The 6,000-nt window shown below is 43.4% G+C and overlaps 1 protein-coding gene across 7 annotated transcripts in view; it reads right to left on the minus strand.

The window, feature by feature from the left end:
- Positions 1-5,229, minus strand: part of RRF (ribosome recycling factor, chloroplast precursor) — a 51,729-nt gene extending 46,500 nt beyond the window's left edge. For all 7 annotated transcript variants that reach the window (XM_087391929.1, XM_087391930.1, XM_087391928.1 and 4 more), the window contains exon 1: positions 5,086-5,229. The gene's annotated coding sequence lies outside the window, so the exon portion shown is untranslated. The remainder of the gene's footprint in view (positions 1-5,085) is intronic.
- Between the last annotated feature and the right edge of the window lie 771 nt (positions 5,230-6,000).

Consider the following 6,000-nt stretch of genomic DNA (forward strand, 5'->3'; position numbering starts at 1 on the left):
AAAATGACTGTTGCAGGCCAATTAGAAAGAGTAAATGCAATAATGTCCTAAATACAACCAGCCATTCTTTTTATCCCTTCTTCAGAAACCATTACATCACACCTGTTTGCTCAACATCCGAAGATCCCATGCTCTCATCCAATTCTGCCTTATGTTGTAAGGTAAGCTATAGTCTAGGCTATCCTATGTGTCCCTCATGACTCCTATAGTAGTCTAGCCAACCCCATGACGATTGATTGATGATTTCTACAGCCACACGACTGACTTCCACCTAGGCAATCCATCTTTTACTATGAACGACTTCAATTAATCACTCTTCTCTTAGGCATAAGGATATATTCTAGTGTCAATTTTTACATGGGTGACATCTACCTGACCCGCATCTAGAAAACCAGTGATCTCATCCAATTTGTACTGTAAGTTAGGCTATAGTCTAAGCTACCCCACGTGTCCCTCCACACTCTTATTCAAGCTGTTACAACTTCATTCCTTGGATTACTTGTTAAAAGTAGATTGTAAATGTAACATCCGATATTAGGACTCGTCTAGACCCTTGGGGATCCTTCCTCAGCCTCAGGGGCTGGGGCCCATGAGATCTCTAAGAGCCCCAAGGACCTATAGACTCCTAAAAACTCGCTGGGATGGGTCAGGTATACTCATAGCAGTACATAAGGATCCTTGCAGGGGCACAAAAGGATTGAAACGGGTTATAACAAGCTGTGTAGACGTTAAGGGATAAATTGTGATCCACAAGGATTAATTGGGACACACTCTCTCTTACAAGTCAGTACGAACTCAATGACTAAGTAATATGATCTTCAGTTCAAAGCCTTGCCAATCAACATATTATATCGACATCTACACATAGGATTAATGCTATATAAAACTGACCAAAGGGGAGCTTCTGATATCTCTGTCTTTTGTCTTTTGTTGTTATCTATAGCTATAAGACATCAGGATAGTTATGAGAGTAGATCTTTACCAGAGGCTGGAAGCCTGGAACAAAGGCGAATTTGTAGGACAAGATTGCGCCTATTTGGGCCAGATCTGGAGCCTAGATCAGGTCGGGATAGGGGCTCCAGAGCTTGGGCCAGTGGCTGCCTGCCACTGGCCAGGCAGGTTTGGGGGATTTCCCCTAGGCTCTAGGATCTTTTGTAAACCCCATGTTCAGAGTATATGGCCAATGCTGTAGTAATGAAGCAAACGAACTTTCGGCACGGGTTTTGCGCATTCACCTTGGCTTTGGCAAAAGGCCATGGGTCGCCGATACGGCCCTGTGTAGCCATTTGCAAGCACTTTAAAACACTAATGCCCAGCCTACCTCAGTTTATGTGCCCCCACTAGGGGGCATTTACAGACTACCAGGTTGGTGGGGGAAGGCTGTTTGGGTCGGCCCAAATCCCCCTACCAGGTCGGTTGACTTGGGGGCATCCAGCCCTCATAAAAGGAGACCATTGGGGCATCACTTCACATCCACTAGAACAGCATTTTATTTTGATCTGTTTGTTGCAAAATATAAATAAATTAAGTAATCTGATCTGAGTCCCGGAAGCATAGGTCCAATCTCATTTAAACCTGGAAGCATACATCCAAAGCATGAAGGCAATGCTTTTTTGAGCAAGCCCACCCTAGTTTGAAGCACTCACCTAAGAGAAGAGACATGCATGATAATCTTGATGAGGATCAAGTTGACTTGTTGTGCTTCTTTTTCTTTACATGTTGCACTTGCATAGAACTCAAATTGTTGTCGTGCTTGTGCTTAAAATCAAGGCAAGAAGATATGCAGATAGCCAAGACTTGTTGCTTTGCCATACAAACACTTGGGATACCACAATTCTATTGGGTATGGTTTCAAGCAGTTTTGGAGAGATTTCATATGCACTAGAGAAAGTTTTGGATGGTTATGCTTTACAGTTTTCCAACCTATGGACTGGAGGGTGAAGAAGTAGCACCTAAGTGGAGAGGTATTTCCATGCATCGAAGGGTAAGCATATTTTTATGGAGGTTAGTACATGGAGACTCTAAAAGCTCCATTGGTCAAATATTTATGTAAGGTCAAATATATTCAGAGCACCTATGAATGAAAATAACTGCTAAGCACTAGACAAATATCTAAATCTCATGGCCAATAGGTGAGCGGGCACGCAAGATCTTTGAGAAATTTGAGAGCCTTCAAAGGGTTTCGAGAATCACTACTTCAATTAATGGATGTCACATTCCCAAATAGATTGTATATACCTAGATGAATCCAGGAACATTCCCAAACTCATCCAGGAACATTCCAAATAGATTGTAGTCTACATGGTACATACTATTAAAACTACAAGCAGTCCCATTCTATTATTCTTATGGTGGTAGCAGACATCGACCTATATTCCTTGTATAAAGATGCAGGACTGTGTGAGAACGTTCATGACTCTATGACGTTGGCGTTGTCATGGATACATAAGCCAATTGAAGATGGCCTCATTGATGGAAATGGGTATTGGCTCATTGCAGACACGGCCTTGTGCCACCAAAGCCTTGGTTGGTCCTACTCAAAGACCCTTCAATTATGCAATGAGTTCCACCCACATCTGCGTCAGGGTAGCTTTTGAAGCTGAAATCAAGATTCAGAATATTGCTTAAAAGAATGGAGGTTGATCTTCACACCAGTATCATGATGGTGGGCACGGGTTGCACACTTCACAACCTGTTCTTATCTAGGAATGAGCCAAGAGATCCAACATGGCTTGAAGAGGCTGGAATTACTATGAATGTTGTTAAGGTTGTTGCTTGCAAAACGCCAAGGTAGGTCTCACTTGGAGCAGTCAACAGCAATTGAGTTAGCTATCGTAGAGACTGGAATTGATGACTTGAAACACACCACCACAAAAATCTCAACTATGGATGCAGAAAAATTCGAGACAACATGGCTAATCTTTTCTTGCAAAAAAAGAGGCTGAAGGAAGCTTCAAACACATTTAAAAAGAGGCTGAAGGAAGCTTCAAACATGTTTGAAAAGAGATCAAGTATGAGGTGAATGCGTCTCAAGGGGTTGTCTCAAAGATGGAGGGCCAAGGGATACACTTGAGGATAAAGATGGAGACTATTGCTCATATGTGGAAAGATCAAATCTTTCAAGATATGTAACAGATGGCATTTGGCTCGTTATATTACAATAACTAGGGTATGGGAAGGCTCTTCAAGGTTGTCTTATAAAAGACCAGAACTTAGGATCTTGATGTAAGGAAGACCATTCCTTCCCATCCATCTACACATTCACAAGACAAATACAAAGCAAGTCAAAAAGCAGTAGTAATAAAAAACAGATGTTGCAAGTATCGCATTCTGATAAAGAAGGCAAGAATCCAACCAAACCTCATTGTATTCTTTGAATTCTATAAACAAGCATTCTCCGATATGCATTCCTTAAATTTTGTAAACAAGCATTATCAATTAGCTCCTTCACGTCCATATAATCAGTATTAGCAACACTAGCTGCAGATGTAGGAGAAATAGAAAGCATTCACAAGCCCATTAAGAATGTATGAGGAGCTCTCTCCTCCAACCCTTTCCAGCAGCAGCAGAGCATGGGATAGTGGTTGATTTGGCTGCAGTTTCTCTATAACAATCTCAAGCATGAGCTAAAGAAGCTCAAGGTCAACACGGGCCAAACCAAAAATTGGGATCAGCAGCAAAGGGAATAGGTGAGGTTCTGTGAGTAGCAAATGGGAGGTTTTGTGCCAGCTTAGATCTTATAAAACAAGCATTGCAAGCTTTTCTTCGAGCTACTTCATCTTCTTCTTCTCTATCCTCCACTCCTACATCTTTGAGTTTGCCTCAACTCTACTATTTGTTACCTCTTTAAGCTGCCTTCCCAATCTCCTTTTCTCATGCCTCGTAGCCAGGACCATATCTGGCTGGCTTCTTCTCCTCCCCTCTTCAAGCTACCCGTGCTCTTGTACATCCCAAAAAGAATAAAGTCAAGATCAAGACTCTTTTATCGCTTGTCTCTCCCTTTCCTTCGTGACTCTCTTTCCGTCTCATCAATCCTTGTGGTATAGTACCAGTTTGCTTTCAGCGCTACAAACAACTGGATTTGCCTCTTCATTGCGCCACTGCTCAAGTACCTCACCTATCCCCTATGCTGCTGATCCCAATTTCTGGTTTGGCCCGTGTTGACCTTGAGATTGTTTAGCTCATGCTTGAGATTGTTATAGAGAAACTCGACCTAAATCAACTACTATCCCATGCTCTGCTGCAGGAAAGGGTTGGAGGAAAGAGCTCCAAATACATGCCTAATGGGCTTGTGAATGCTTTCTCTTTCTCCATAGCCCCTGCCCTAACATTTGCAGCTAGTGCCATTAATACTAATTATATGGACGTTAGTCTTGTACATCCAAAAAAGAACAAAGTCAAGGTCAAGGCTCTTTTATCGCTCGTCTCTCCCTTTCCTTCGTGAATCCCTCTCCGTCTCATCAATCCTTGTGGTATAGTACCTTCTGCTTTCAGCCTCTACAAACAACTGGATTTGCCTCTTCATTACGCCCCTGCTCAAGTACCTCTTCTCTCATTCTAACCCTATGATCGCAGACTGCCCCCTTGTTCCGATCCAAAGCATCACCGCATTAATCTTCTTGATTCATCCAATTCTCCACAGACGTCCTGCGATACTCATAGGCAGGTACTTGAGCGTGTATTCTTAGTCTCGTGAGGACGGATTAATCAGCAAAAACGAGCTGCGTCGGTTCCTATTGCAATCACATTTGAAGGTTTCGGATGACAGCTTGGATACGCTTATACAGTCTGTTGTGCCAGAGGTGGAGGAACACCTTAACATACTTCCGTTCTGAACACAGGCAATGGGCGGTGGGAAGAAACCGATCCTCGAGCTGAGGAAGAGAAACATTTGCTGGAGACCTTTAGAATTTTCGACAGAGATGACTACGGATTCGACAGAGATGACTACGGATTCATTTAGTGCAAAGCCCACAGTGAGTCCTTTTGCAAGCGTTGAGCACTGCAATGGCGCCATCATGTTTCAATAACGCTAACAGACAAGTAAGAAACGGACGGAAGAATCGCGCAAACAGAGAAGCGTACCAGGTTTTTATGGTTCGATCGGCAAGCCCAGAAGCTTAAAGCTCTAGAGTCTAGTCCCCTGGCCCCTAAGAGGATGCACCAGCAAAGCACGCTCCAATGGATATGCCCCTCCAATCCAGGGCTGGAGTAGTGACCCACGCACGTCACCCAATCTGGACCGTTGATCCCGCACTCAAAGTTTAAAAGGGACCGGTTTAAAATAAGCGAGTACAAATACTCGTGAGCACTACCCTTAGAGGGACAAGTTGATTTGGGAGGGGGGAGAGAGAGAGAGAGGGACGAGTTGATTTGGGAAGGGGGAGGAAAGAGAGAGAGATATCACTCAAAATAGAAAGTGGGGAAACGAGGCCTAAAATAACTGGAGAGACACTTTTTTTTTAAAGTGTCAAAAAGGCATTGCCTGCAAGGCAATGCTCATAATTAATTGATCCCCCATGCGCTCCCATCATCCAATCTTGCGCGCCTCCCTCCACTGTCAATCAGCTGAATCCTTAGAGGGAAGCACCCCCTGGGAGCACGACTTGTAGATATTTAATCTACACCTGGTCACCAAATGGTGGCTTTTTCGCAGACCGCCATGGCCGCCCCTACAACATATATTTAATTCTACACATCCCATGTATATTTGGCATGGACTGGGAATTGCCAGTCCAAAGCCTAGACTTCCATGCAGAGTCTCGCCAACGATCCTGCACTGGTAAGAACTATTCTACTAATTTGTGGGCAGACGTAGTTTCAACTTAGGTTTTCTGGGACATGGGGTCCTCCTCTGAGAACATCTAATAAAGTTTGGTCCCAAATTTGATATAAAAGAGGGTCCGTATATTATAATGGTGCCCTCATTGTGGCACAATACCACATCACCATTTGTCACCAAGTCATCATGAATTTCAACAAGATTGAGTATCACATGGG

Source organism: Dipteris shenzhenensis, chromosome 20, assembly GCF_047967505.1.
Source record: "Dipteris shenzhenensis isolate YYH24624 ecotype China chromosome 20, Dip_SZ_1.0, whole genome shotgun sequence".
Lineage (NCBI taxonomy): Eukaryota > Viridiplantae > Streptophyta > Polypodiopsida > Gleicheniales > Dipteridaceae > Dipteris > Dipteris shenzhenensis.